The following is a 15738-nucleotide window of genomic DNA, read 5'->3' as shown; positions in this document are numbered from 1 at the left end:
AAATATATTTAAATACCTTTCATTCCCAAACAAAATTAAAAAAACACCATTCGCAAGAAGGCCGATTTTTCGTTAATTTGATTTGGTTTAATATTCCTTACAAACTTATACAGCAGAAAAAGAAACTTCAGCGTTCTAAATTACAGCGCATCAAACCAACCGTGCTTTTAATTTGCCCTCCTCAAATTTTTTCGACCTTAAATTGAGCGTAATTCAAAAACGACTCAACCAATCACATTTTAACATCCATAACTTCAAATACTAAATTTCAATTAAATCGATCAAATAGCTTTAGAAATGTTTGAGCCACAAAATTTGTGTCTTACATTGAGCATAACTCAACCAATCTTCATCAAATTTTCACATGCACAAATTTAGATGCTGTACTAGAGCATAAATAAATTTCAATGAAATTAATCTAGTAAATTCGGAGATTTTTCGAGCCACAAAATTTTTTACATAGGCTTATAAATAAATGAATATATTAGGAAACCCTAATTTAAGTTAATGGTATTTTTTTTACTCCTCATACCTCAAAACGTAAAGAAAATGTATTTTCACCTCCACTCCTCCACCATGCGACCGGAAGTAATACTGTAATTTTCTTCGAGAAGTCTGCAAAAAAAAAATACTACTAAATTTTTTATATTAATTGGTTTACAATGTAACTTTTTCTTTAAATTAAAGTTTATAATAAATAAAAATTCTGTTTAAGACGTATTTTCTAGATAATTTAAACGAGAATTCTTCGTCACGTTCTTTTTAAGTAGAAAAGTTTTTTAAAACATGTTCAAAAATGTACTTCATTCAAGGTATCTAAAAGACGATTCTGTGTATTATATCTATATATATATATTTGTAAAACCCGAAATGAACCGATTTTTATTTTATATATATTTCTGTAGATAAAAATTCTTTTGACGGTAACTTACATATTAACGCCACCGCAGCTACAGCTTTATTTAAAATTGAGTATTTATTTTATTGAGTCTCTTTATTAATTTTAAGAAATGGTTAAATTATATAAATTTTTATTTATTTTAATCTTCGTTAAACTTTCTATATCGGCCATTTTCCACCGAAATCCGATTGACTACTTTGTTTTTAAATAAAGCTGTAGCTGCGGTGACGTTAGTACGTACCCTTTTGACTGTCACATCATATATATTTTTTTATGTAAAATTTAATAGGTAAATTTATTCCTAAATGATAGAAAGATGTCTTTTCGATGTTGTTTCTCAACATTTTTTCTTTTACTAGGACACAGATTTTTTTGTTTTACGATTTATTTTAATGTAGGCAAAATTTATTGTAGGCATATTATATATTTTTAAAAAATCGGTTGTAAATTAACGGTACATAAATAAATTTTAATTTGGCGCCAAACTCTAAAAAAAAGTTTAATTCTTATTTTGTTATAACAGATAAATAATATATAATTGAACTTTTGAAACTTATTAATTTTAACAAAATTAATGTCATATTTATTTTTTCCAAAGTTTGATAAGTTTACAAAATTATCTAATTAAAAATATGTTAATTTAATTAAATATCTTTTTATTTCTTGAATAAACAAAAAAAAAAAAAATTGGTTAAAAATAAATACTTAAAATTATTTATAAATAAATTGTAATTTTACTAGCCGGAACCTGGACCCTCATGGCCCACGCCAACTCCGGAGCCAACTTGTCCTCGAGGCTTAACACAGAGACCGCAGAGCTCGCTTCTCTCGCCATTCCCGTGTTGCCGAGGGACGGCATCTTGGATACCCTCCTCGCTTCTTCAGTCGCCATTCCCGTCTACCCAGAGGGTTCTGCCTCCTGGTCCACCGCCTGTTCGTTATCCTCATGGTTATGATAATAATACTGATAACAACTGAAATATTCATCCTTTACAGAAACCTCAAAAAGAAACTAAATTTAAAAAAACAGAATAACAGCAGCTACGGTAACTAAAGTACACATCTAACGACAAAAAATTCGTAACTTTTATTTCTTTGCCATGGTGGCAGAAATATAATAATGAAGTAAGAGAATTCATCTTTTTTTCGTTAATAGATGTTTAATTTACAACTTTACCCCGTCCTTTAGGGGTGAAGAAATAATGAATATTTTTAATATTTCAACCTTCAAGGGAGCTAGAGCCTCGGTCTGTGGTTTAAACCCTTCCGTGGTATAACACGAATGTACCCTGAAAAATTAAAAGCGATCGATCGGTTGGTTGTTCAAGATTTTAGATATGTCTAAAAATCCTTCTAAAGTAAAAATTTGTAAAAACTTTTTCTAAAGTAGGTTAAAATTTGGTTGCGACTGATCGCGTAGTGTTTTGTTTAATCCCGAACAAAGAAAAACCGTGTTCGTCTTTATATAGTAGTATAGAATGGAGTCAAATTTGCGCCTTTTCCTTTCAACAAAACGTGTTTCTACTAGTCGTAAACTAACACGTACGTAATACAATTAACAATTCTAGATCTTTTAAAATTTCCCGGAAAATTTTCTTTTAGTTTTTCATCCCCATCATCAATCACATCTACAAAAAAAAAACCGCGTTAATTTCTACATTAAAGTCTACGAAATCTTATTTTTTCGTAATGTCTTCTGTTCATTGATTAAGCTACTAAAATGTAGTTTATGTGGAAATACGTGACTGAATTTTTTTTCTGTTTTTTAGAATGAAAATGCTAACATAATTGGAGGGTCTGAACCGGAATTATTTGTATATGATAAAGCGGTGACAATACCGATCTTACAATTTGTTATTCATTAAAACAGCGTTTATCGTAATATTTAAAGGTGCAAAAATTAAACATATTTAAATAATTTTTGAAAATCTTAACTCTTAATTAAATTTTAAAAAAAACCGTTATTATTATTATATCTTCTATTAATAGTAGTATTTTTTAGAAGTACATAAAAAAATCTGATGTGGACACCACATGACTTACATGTATGCCTATTAAAACACAAACACATTTGTTAAACTGAAAACATAAAATTTTATTTCATTAATAACTTCAATATCTTTTCATATTTTTCTTTTTTATTATTGAATTTTATTTATCGTAAATTTTTTTACAATCTGAGGTTTATAATTATTAATAAATCAATATATTTAACTTAAAAAAAGGAGATGAAGTCTGCTTCGAACTGATATGCCTTCCCCTTCTAAGATCCAAATATTTCAATAATTAAAATTTATTTGGTTATATCTCTGGAACCGATGAAAATAATTACCAATTATGAATATATCGTTGAAAAGCGAATAAGCCCTCTCGATGAGGGCTTATAACTGCAGTTAAGAAAAGGTCCATAATCAAAATTATTTGCATTTTGGGCTTATTTGAACACTTTTGGTACAGTCGATTGCAATCAAAAGGGGAGGTGCACAACTAAATGTTACAACAGTCCTAGATTAGATCCAAAATATCAACATCCTACAGCTAGAGTTATGCGAGATACATACGTAAGTACGTAGAGACGTCACGCCGATTGTAAATTAATTTTTTTTATTGCTCAGATTTCTGTTTTAAATAATTTTTACGCTATATAATTTTTAACTATGTCAAATTATGATAAAAATGACTGATTTCTAATCTATTAAATTTACGTAGCGATAATGATATAACAATGCTGGTTTTTATTAATAGAACCAATTTTTTTTTTTAAATCAACTACGTAGAATTCTTTTTTCCTAAATTAATTTATATTTATAAAAAATTAAATAAAAATAAATTAGTAATTCCAGTTAAGCAACACTTTTGATAATTAATACTGTTTAATTTTGTATGACGTATAATTCTAAGAATTTCGACGGAAAGACGCATTTACACTTCGTAGAAAATACGGCTATGAGAAGATAAATATTGTGGATGAAAATTTTTCTTAAAATTTCATGGGAAGTAAATAAAAAAAATAAAAATTAAATAAATTGACTTTAATGAGTAAAATTCATTACAGGAACCTGTAAAATATTGCGTTAAAAATTTACATATAAAACATGCGTTGTACGGTTTTTATTTTAGCGGCATAAAGTGAAAATATAAGGATCACCCAAAATTTTGGGTATCGAATTTTTTTAAAATACTGACGTTTCAATTTGAAGAAACAAAATAAAAATATATAAATTTCTGGAAGGAGTATTATATGTACTGTCTGTTGGCCTGAATTTTGATAAATATTTCCGAACTGATATTTCTGAACTGGTTCAACATAAATTATATATGGGACAATGAGGTCATTTTTTATGGTTTTCACAGTTTTTAAATAACCTAAAATTACCTTTTTGAAGTGAAAAAAATTGTTTAACTTATACTAACCAGGAAACGAGAAACTAATTAATTTTAAAAGGATTTAATTGTTGTATACAGTATTCATAAATTATATAACGCTTAAATAACTTTTCAATTGTTAAAATTCGAGAAACTGAATTTAAGGAATGCTCTTATGTAGAAAAAAATCAATTTTTTTGGTATGGAACTACTGCTTGCAAGTTTTTTGAAACTAGCTGTGAAATGGGTGTCATTTTTGTTAAGTCTGTCATATCTCGATGTTTGTTACGCCAAAATTTTTGTTTTTCAATAATCATTTAAATAATGCATTACAACTCAACTCTTTCTATTTAAACTTTCCGGAGTATAGCTCTAAATGACTTCTGAGTAGTTGGATGACAGCCGGCTGAACTAAACAAATGTAGTATTTTTTGTCTTCAGTTATTTGACTGGTTTGATGCAGCTCTCCAAGATTCCCTATCTAGTGCTAGTCGTTTCATTTCAGTATACCCTATAATGTTATATAATGCCGTAACTATGAAGGGAAGGTATAGAAATCTTTTCAAAAATTCGAAGTCTGGTTTTTGGCAAATGTCAATATTTCACGATCCTCTAAGTGCAAAAAACATAAAAAAAACCATATAAATTTCTGAAGATTTATGTACAGACGTATCCTAACGTGTAATTTGAATAATAACTCCTGACTACGTAAATTCTTTGAGAATGGTTCAAAACATTTCTATATATGGATAATTGATTGTGTTATTTGATAAAAATTACAAAATGGAGTTAGTTTCGCCATATTGAATTCTTGTATAGTGGTAGTAAAAAACTGAGCATTAGAACAATAAAAATATTTAAAATTCCATTAAAATGATGAGGTTTAAGGCTGGATGATATTCAACATTTTCCTAGTCTTAACTCGAAACCCGCAGACCAAACAAAAAAGAAGCTGACAACAGTTACAGGGAGAGTAGGACTTTCCCGCCACGCGGTTTTTTTCTGATGCACGGCTTACACACAAATAAATATTTATCATTTATTTAAATATAATATTTTTTGTTTATATAATTCAATTATTCAAACTAAAGCGCCTTAAACTACTACTAAACCTAGGAAGATAAAGTTAAAAAATATGCAATAAATAAATCAATTGGTTTTCCGATTATTGCTGAAGGGGGGGATTTTTTGGGCAATTTAAAAAAATGATAATATGAACAAGCATTAATTTACTGAGCTTAATATAAAATGGGGTTATATTTGCAAAATTTTGAGAAAATTAACTTCCAAAAAACTCTATTCCCTAATGGAGATATTGACCCCAAAATTTTACAAACAATAAATTTTTGAAAATTCCACCGCTGACATCGATTCACTTTTCAACTGTTTCCTTAAATTTTCTGTTGCCAACATAGGATACCTTTGCTTTGTTGATGACGGCCAATCCATTTACCAGTAAATTTTTCATCTAAGAATGAATGTCTAACTTCATTTGTGAAAGTACATTTCTATTCGTTTTGCCAATAAGAAATTTTCAACCGCTGTAAGGAATTCGATAATCTTAGATAATTTCTTCCTGTAACACATGATTCTAATATGAAAGGACCTGTTAATTACAGCTGTTTTTAATTTTTACACATTCTTTTTTTATATTTTTATTTACCTAATGTGTGCGTTGCAATCTGTTCAACTAGTTAAAAATAAGTAATCCTCCACCACAACCCCCCCTCCGCCTCCAGGGCCCAATGAGATGAAGATTATATGCGATTCAGGTGTAGTTTTTTACAGTCTAAACCCCACCGGGTTGGTCTAGTGGTGAACGCGTCTCCCCAAATCATTTGATTTGGAAGTAGAGAGTTCTAGCGTTCAAATCCTAGTAAAGGCAGTTACATTTATACAGATTTGAATACTAAATCATGGATACCGGTGTTCTTTGGTGGTTGAGTTTTAATTAACCACACATCTCAGAAATGCTCGAACTGAGATTGTACAAGACTACACTTCATTTACACTCATACATATCATCCTTTGAAGTATTATCTGAATGGTAATTCCCGGAGGCTAACAAGAAAAATAAAGAAAAAGTCTTTTACAGTCTGGCCGAATCATTCCTGAGATGTGTCGTTAATTGAACCCCAATTACCAAAGTACATTGGTCTGGTATCCACTGCCTATTTAATCCGAACGAGGATTTAAACATCAGAATCTTTGTCTTTGAAAATCAGCTGTTAAACAGCTCACGTTAACCACTAGATCAGTCCAGTAGGTTATTTTTACAAGTTCATAACATTTTAACAAGTTTTGTTGTGTGTTGTTTTTAATAATAAAAATTGTATTTTTTTTCATAAAGTTTTTGTTTATCAATTTTTTGAAAATTAAATACCGTACAAGTTTTAATAAAAAAAATTTATGCATTTATTAGTGATTTAACAAAGTTATTGTACTTCAAACCTAAAAAAAATGTGTTTTCGTCACCAAATGTTTCCTGTTTTACTTTGGATATCATGAAAACTACAGGAGATACAGTTCAGGGAACTGTATTAATCAATTTTTCAAGTCAATCAACAAAAGAAATCATGAAGTTTATCCCTTTTAATAACTGCCTTAAAAATTTCAGTATGATCTCATTTTACCAGGGGAACTAGACTCCAGGTGAAATCTTTCGCTAGCCATAATTGGATAACAAAGCCTTTTTCGATACATTTATATAATAACTTTTTTCCTTATATCAAGCTCGGAATCAATTGCCAATTTATTTCCCTTTTCTCCAGAATTACTCTGTGTGTGTGTGTGTGTGTGTATATTATTTTTTATGACCGCATAGGATCAGTCCATTACCCAAGTCTCTATGATGAGACTGTTTGGGTCTTAAGGTCCTCCCAGTACTTTTTCATACGTTCCAATCTTTGTGCCCTTTCTAGTGTTGAAAATGTTCATGTTGTGAGTTACTTTATTGCACGTGTGAAGAGGTGTTTTTGTTATCTTATCTGTGGTGTCTTCTAGTGTAAGGTCAATTTCCTTTGATGCTCTCTTATTTCTCGAACCATCTGCATCCATCTTAATGTTTTTTGACTCAACATTGTACTGCACTAGCTGTTTCAGAAGTCTTGAATCTTGTATCCTCATGAAATGTCCAAAAAATCCTAGTTACCATACATATGGTATCAGTGATGGGTTCTAATTCTCTATACGTGACTTTGTTGGGTGCAATCCACTACTTCTTATCTTTCTGGTACATTTTATTGATGCAGATTCTTCTTTCGATTTTCTGGAGTCTGGGCATGTATAATGTAGCAATCTGTATGAAATATTTGTTTATTTATTTATACTGGCCATTTTCTTTATTATGCGTCCTGTAGCCATGTTTCTACAATAACATGAAATATTATATATATAATGTGATGGTAGTAATCATTAAACATAGAAGTTTCCAAAGTGAAATATTGGAGCGGTAAAGTATTTTTAAGGCAAATAAATTGGGTTGATGACTATGTTACTCCCGGTATATAGTGTATGTAACAAAATTATACAAAACTTAATTTACTAATTGAGTAAGGAGAATTAAAAAGCCCCATTTACACACAGCAGTAGTATCAACCGGTTATAAACTTAAGGTTATTGTACTATTTTTATATTAATTTAGTTATTATAATCGTGTTGTCAAAACTAAGAGTTTTAAATAAATACTCCCATTTCACATAATGCTTTAAGTCATTCAGTCTCATGATAAATCAAGTTTTCTGAATTTAATCTATAAAACAATCAATAAAAACTGGTAAAAAAGAGTTTTTTTATCCTATAAATAATTCTAAATATTTCAAAAGTATTTTCTATCATTTGTACGGAGAATTAAGAAAGGATGATTAAAACTTTCTTCAATTATTTTAAGACGTCATAGAACTCTTTCGGTTTTAATTCTATGAAATTAAAATAGAACTAATTTGATAACTCAATAATATTGTAAATACTGTTAAAAATTTCAAAGAATGATTAAACAATTTTTGATGTCGTCAAGAACAGCAGAAAATTCCAGAGACGAAGAACAAATTGACAAACTTGTCACAGTCATAAATTTGTTATCCAGTTGAATAAACCGTAATATTCCTGGTATCATCTAACTGTAAAGGTTTGATTGTATTTTATACAATATGAACAGCCTTTTAGATTGCAAAAACAAAATTATATACCTCAAGACAGTCAAACAAAATGTTCCAGGACTAAGTCTATAAAAAAACAACAGAAATATTGATGCAATCTCAAAGGTGAGGTAATAACTTGTCGAGAGAATCCTTGTGAATAACATAACCAAAGTTTCATTCAGTCTGGGTTAGCAGTTTGTGTTGTAAATTTATTTTTTTGGAAGGTCTTTGTGCTTTTATTGTCGGATTTTTAGAAAATAGAACATGCGAACATAAAAATTTTGCTTTTCCTCTAAAAATGTTATACAGAAATGTTTGAAATGTTAAAACAAGCACATGACGATGAAGCTATAACATGTTCTCGCGGTTTTTTTCATTTTCGTGACTGTCATATGTCAGAAGAAGACAATGTGAGAGGAAAGATGTCCTGAATAGTTGAAAGGATTGAATTTTTTGCATGCAACCATATTTTTGTGGAAACAAGATACCCCCTTCTTCAAAACTATGTCCCAACACAGCTTCCTTCTTCATGCAACGAATATTGTAAGGCAGTTTTTGGCCAAATGACCAGTGCTGGACCATCCTTTCAAATTTGTTTGAGCCCTTAAGGACTATTCTCTATTTCCTAAAATCAAGATGCCCATGAAAGGGGAGCAGTATGAATTGATAGATGCCATGGAAAAAAACGTTACCAACACCCCAAAGGACATTCCAAAAGAAGACTTCCTTAGGGGGTTTTGATGCACATTATAATTTATCTAAATGTTGTATCACTTTGAAGGAAGATATATATATATATATATATATAGAAGCTGTTTATTACTTAAATAATCCAAATATAACTGGACTGTCATTAAATGACTTCTGAGTAGTTGGATGACAGCCGGCTGAACTAAACAAATGTAGTACAAAAACAAATCTCTACATATAATGAATCTGTTATCGACTGAAATAGATACTTAAGCGAAGTACTGGTTGACCATAAATCTAAAAAGGTCAAATATTATATTAATCAATTAAAATGTTTGGTGTTTGTATATAACATAAATCCAAAAATAATAATATGGTTTTACAAATAAAATAACTCAAAACAATCAATACAAATCTGAAATATCGTAGATGATAAGTAATAAATTGATCTGGCTATTATAAGAATTTGAATGGGATCAGTGCAGTGGTTTTTGAATGACAAGCAATCAAAGTCAAGGTAAAAATTATTCCTTTTTCGTTCTCATTGTGTTAACTACTTTAAAAATTAAAAAAAAAAAAAAATTATATCAAATACAGAATGTAATCTAAAGAATGATGCAATTTTTTTCACAATATCCACTTGGGAAATATTGGTTCTGAATCCACAGAACAAATCATTGGGATAAAAGGATTCAAGAAAAGAGCAATGAAGGACAATCAACCTTCAAAGACATTACAATATATGACAAACCATCCCATTAAAGTAATGCTCAAAATGTCAATCAACCGATAAGCCCAACTACAATATCTTGAGGGATTAGGAAATTTTTAATCAGAGGATTGCACCACATTACTTATCAACAATTTTATGTTAACCATATATTTAAAAACTATATGAATAAACTGTAATAACACCAAATTATACTTTTTGTTGTATTTCAGCCTAGGAATTCTTATTCTAAAGCAATCTGGTTCATATTTTTGTAATTTTTTTATACATTTTGTACCATTCTAAAAAAGTATGTTTCATTTCTCTTTCCGTAAACAATAATATATGGAAAAATTCAAATAATGTCATTTTTGTAAGAGTCTCGCTCTTGGGATAGTTCATTTTTTATTTAAAGTTTTCATTACTATTTTGAATTAAAATTCCTGATATCAGAAATTGATGTATGTAAATTAGATTTCTATTCATTGATAACATCTCTCTAGGTTATTTTTAATGAGAATCTGATTATAGGGAATTTTTGTTGTTTATTATGCTTGGGATCTGTTAGAAAATATGTAAGGAATGGTGTTGGGTTAAAATTCTGATTATGATTTAATAGACCAATAAGGTAAAATTAAAATACTAACAAATAACATTCCTTAATAGGTTTGTTTCAATGTAAAAGATAAATTCTAAAAATTTTTAAAAATAATTTCCACAAAAAAGAATCAGGAAAACTTTGGTTAAAGAGTTATGCAAATATGATAGATATTGTCTTTGATTAACCTTGATTATCGGATATGTCTTACTTTGTCTTTTATTGTTCAACATATATAAAATGAGATAACAATAGTGCATTTCTGATACACATAAATAATTAGATAAATACCTCGTTCTCACTAATCAAATGATAAAAATATAACACGCACTGTCATGAAGTAATCAAAGATTTTATACATTTAAATCAGTTATACATTAGATCATAAAAAAAGAAATATTTAAGTAATAAAATAAAATCAGCTGAAATTAATTCATTCATTCATTATTACCGAATAATTAATCAAATTATTCACTTTTCTGGGGAATTCCATTTCATTATAATTTTTATATTGCATCATCATTGGCAAAGAAATAATAAGGCAATGATATTTGGATTCTTTAAAACATTTTAACACACTGGATACCACGTATTTATAAGTAACATCTAAAGCCTTCTGGAAATACCCACTATTAAATAAAGGCTACATATTAATAACCTAGAAAATTTAAACTTAATTTCCATTTTTTAGATTTAATTTTAAATTCGCGGCAACTATGAAACAGTTCATTGTTGATATTTAGGGATATTAAATTCTTATTAGAATACTATAATATTAATTATATTAAGAAAAGTATTAATGGCAGTACGTTTTTTCTCAAATGATAGAGTAACGTTGTGATCAAGATGCCTTTACATAATCCAGTTTTTTATTCAACCTACATCTACATCATTTTTTGGAAATTAATGTTTAAGTATCAGTACAATTACTTTTATAATCGAAAAGGCTTCTTCATTACTATTATGTTTATTCTTGGTTTCAAAAGTAGAACAGTTTTTATACAAAAACAATATAAAACTCACTGTTTCTTTGATGTTAATTAAGAATACCTAAAATACTTTATTGGACCCATACTGTTTATCATATCTAGTCATGATCCCTTTCCTACATCAATAGAATCAGATTTTGAAGTTTCGTAAGCATACGATTAATAGTTCTAATATAATACAGGTAAATGCTACAATGGATAAACAACTGAATATTTTTAAATTTGCGAGGGTTATAAAACATTTTCCTTGAAAAAGAATGAAAGAAACGTAACTTTTTTTTTTTCATAGGTGGAAAATTTAATTCGTTTTTTTTCTTACACAAGAATCATTAAACTGATTTTAATTAAGTCTTGTACTGTGAATTGAATTTTTAGCTTTCCCTTTACTCAAAATAAATAACGACTTTCCTATCCTTCTTGACAAAAAAATATGAGAGGTTATCTCTAAAGTAAAGACAGTTTCATTGTAAAAAAAGTTATTCTGAAAACTTTTTAAGTATTTTTTATTTACTGAAACTACATACCTTATACTTTTTCTCTATACAATCGCCACATGAATTAAGACATTTATTGTAACGATACACCAGCTTCAATATAGCCTCGTCGTATTCATCTGCCGCCAGTCCATTTCTCCACTGATTGTTATAAGTCACCCGCGAATTGCTTACCACTAAAAAATTTCAATTTCCCAAACAAATTGTAATCAGAAGGAGTCGAGTCCGGACTATATGGTGTATGATCATAAATTTCCCATCCAAATGTTCACAGTAAATCACATGTCAGACCCGCAACATGTGGATGTGCATTACCGTGCAGCAGGATGATGCCGTCGGTCAGCCGCCCACGTCGCCGATTTTGAATGGCACACCGGAACTTATGTAGAGTTCTGCATTTATAGTCGTTCCACACGGCATGAAACCATTCAGCAGTATGCCAAATCCATCCCAAAAGTCTAGAAACTAGACAAGACTAAAAAACTAGATTTTTGCCATCGCTTTTCGTTCATAATTTGATTGATTTTCGTCCTCTTAAATTTTGTTTTTGTGAAGCATTTGCTTTGTCGGTTCCATATTATAATTTACTTTATATACTAATAATCTAATCAAATAAATATAAACAAGAAAAAATGCAATGTTTCTACCGAAATTCATACATAACCTAAAGAGTACAATCACATGAGAACAATGTTATAAAAACGGCACTTTATTTATCCCAAATAACTACACAAAATGAAATAAAAAAGTAATTAATGATACAATGTAATTAATTTACGTCACTAATCCAAAACATCTAAAAAACCAAAGTATTCGTCAAAATATTACACAGTTAACAAAAGTGCACTTCCAAATAACTATACAACTCAAAATGTAGTAGTACTATCAGGTGGGAAAAAATTGTACTGAAAGAAGACTAAATTACCTTTAAAGTCTAGGTGAACTGCTATCACCGTTGAAAGCCAAGAAATAATTTTTAGAGATCGACAAATCTTTTGTTAAAAAAGAAGAAATTTCATCTTGCAACGACCAGTAAAATATATTTCTTTAATATTTAGAGTTAAAATTAAAAAAAAATTATATCACATTAAAAAGAAAATTTTAAAGAATCCGTTAAGGGAAAAAAAATTTGTTTGTAGTCAAAATATTAAAATTTGGGTTGACTGTCCTGCCGTTTTTTTTTATGAGAAAAAATTTTATTTGACAAACCATATTAAATGCTATTAAGCTTTACCAAGATTTTTTTACATTTTAATCTACATTGGTTGTGAATATAGAAGAGTTCATCTTGTTCTTCCAATAAACTAATGGTTGAATGTACTTTATTATATGATATCAATCTCAAGAATAAGAAATCTAGCTTATTATAGAAAAATAAGTGTAAATTGGTTTTCCTAATTTATTTTACATTGATCCATATTTAATAAGACATCCGTCGTACCAAGTCAGTCAAAATAAAACTTTATATTCAGACTTATAAATGACACTGCTTTTGCATCACAAGCTGTATATATCATTACTTTCATAGAAATTAAACCCTCAATTGGTGACTTTTTTCTGTCTCATATGTTTTATATATATATCTCAGCCACAACAAAAATTTGGACAGATTGTATACTAACAGAAAATTGTTTTTCTCATTCTCCCATAAAATAAATCAAGGAAATAAATTAAAAGAATTAAAATTAAGTTGAATTGAAACAATGTAATTCTGCTGGTGTAACATTATTCATATCAAAATTATAACAGCATTTTAATCTGAAAAAATTCTTTAACATGGTGTTGTATTCATAGTATGCAGTTTTGCATTACATTCTTTCATTACTGATAAAATATCTACGGCACATATCCAAGATTGAATTATCAAGAGGAAGAAAAACGATATACATAATTAAAAATGTATAGTGATTACATAATTATAAGCTAACAAATGTGACATTACATAATTAACATTAATTTAGTATCATATTACTTGCCTTTTAGTCATAAAAGATATTTTATTGGTGTAAAATGCCCTACTCTCATTCTGTTTTGTACTAATTTTATATCTACTAAATGATTTTTTTAATATATTATCAACAGTTTTTTATCTCCTACATTTTTTCTTATAAAAAAAAACACTTAAATGATTTAAGATAAAATATGGATCACCAACCTGTATGATTCAGCTGGAAACTTTCTTTCCTGCAGTTTCTTTTAAAACTTATTACTCATATTTTTGAGTTATATTTATGCAATTGATAAAATTTAATACTAATGGTTCCTTTATTCTATCATCTGGTCTTCACACCATTATTGAGTTTAAATTAGTAATTCTGGATATGGAATCCAGAAATGTAATAAGCTTCATCACATCTACTCAGGGGCTATATGTAAACCATAAGTCAACAAAACTTCGTTTGATATTCAGAAACTTTAATAACATACAAAACAAATCAGTTTCACATATTAGGTCATGTAATCATCATGTTTTTATGACAATTATATTCTTAAATTAAATTCTTTGTTTTGACTTTCCCAATAAATAACATTATTATAAATCATTAAAGTCAATATATGTTGATCTTGGCAGTGAGTGCTCACTAAATTTCATTTTCAGATTCTGAAATTGAGTCAATCTGACAACGGATCTTTCATTCACTAAAAAATTCATTATCATCCAACTATTGGTCATCAGCTTGTTGTTACTAAGAATAAATAATATTTGAAAAATTGTGTAGCCAATAACTAAGTCTGTAAGCCTAAATAAGAATAAATTTGGATGATAGAGAGATGTGTAGTTTGCTATTTGCTAACAATCCACTAATTTTAGAAAACAAGAACATCATAACCTATATGTTTAAGAAGCTGAAAGAGGAATATAAAAAGTTGGGTTTAAAAATAAATATAAATAAGATAAATCATTTTTGTGGTCAGATGACAAAGGAGAACCTACAAGTGGAAAAGAAAATGATTTAATATAAATCAGTGGAGTGGAGTAGCATCTCAAATTTCCGTACAAAGGTGAATGCGATCAGAATGGGTAGCGTCTCAGCTTTTCATATTTCTCTTCTCAGTACATAGAAAGTGTGACAACTTTCTGTCTGAAATTAAGTATGTCCGACATAAATTGATTGTTGTTATTGAACATGACTACCATTTTTAGATTTGACTTGCAAGTCTAGTATCATTTTGGTACTATAACCGTTATGATATTACAAGCAATAACTAATTTAAGTTTTCTGTCTTATTTCATTACTGTTTTATATCATGTTATTTTCAAACTATATTAATTTTAGTGAGCAATAATTATTGTATGAAGTTGAGAGAATAGTAACAGATAATTATTCACACAAAAAAGTACATTAATTTGCTCTATCTAATTACTAAAGTCATTATTATGGTTGTAATAAACACAAAGTACATAATGTAGAAATTTGAAATTGCTTTTCTCAGAATAAGAAAATTTATTATGCAGCCTCTGAAAAAGAAGCTGCATAATAAGATCATGCAAGTACCAGAGTTGTAAAGTATGAATATGTCATCTGCTGGAATGAATATTTATCTGCATTTTGTTAATCCTATACCAAGCAACTCGTGTATTTGAAGGCTTCAGGAAAACATTTCACTCTTCAGTTTTTTTCAAGCGAGACTGACTTACTGACGTATGCTTATTTTTTTTATTGGAATTGTATGTCATGTTAGTGGTACCATCTATAAGCATTTTGTTAATGCATCCAACATACATACAATAAATCTATAATATTTAGCATTTTTTCTGTACAAGTTTTGGTTTTAGTTCATATTAATATTATTAGCATATTCTGTCAACCTCTGTGGTGCAGTGATAATAGCTGATTTTATTTCAGAAAT

The 15738-nt window shown here is 28.8% G+C and overlaps 1 long non-coding RNA gene across 1 annotated transcript in view; it reads right to left on the bottom strand.

The window, feature by feature from the left end:
• The window catches only part of LOC142333044 (uncharacterized), a 62103-nt gene extending 49367 nt beyond the window's left edge, over positions 1–12736 (bottom strand). The window contains exons 1-2 of the long non-coding RNA XR_012758499.1: positions 11917–12736; positions 533–615 (exon numbers count right to left, since the gene is read on the bottom strand). This is a non-coding gene — a long non-coding RNA (uncharacterized LOC142333044). The remainder of the gene's footprint in view (positions 1–532; positions 616–11916) is intronic.
• Between the last annotated feature and the right edge of the window lie 3002 nt (positions 12737–15738).

This window comes from Lycorma delicatula, chromosome 12 (genome assembly GCF_047948215.1).
Source record: "Lycorma delicatula isolate Av1 chromosome 12, ASM4794821v1, whole genome shotgun sequence".
NCBI classification, from domain to species: Eukaryota; Metazoa; Arthropoda; class Insecta; order Hemiptera; family Fulgoridae; genus Lycorma; species Lycorma delicatula.
Note: the sequence above shows the minus strand (reverse complement) of the source record. Positions and strands in the feature narration are given on the sequence as shown.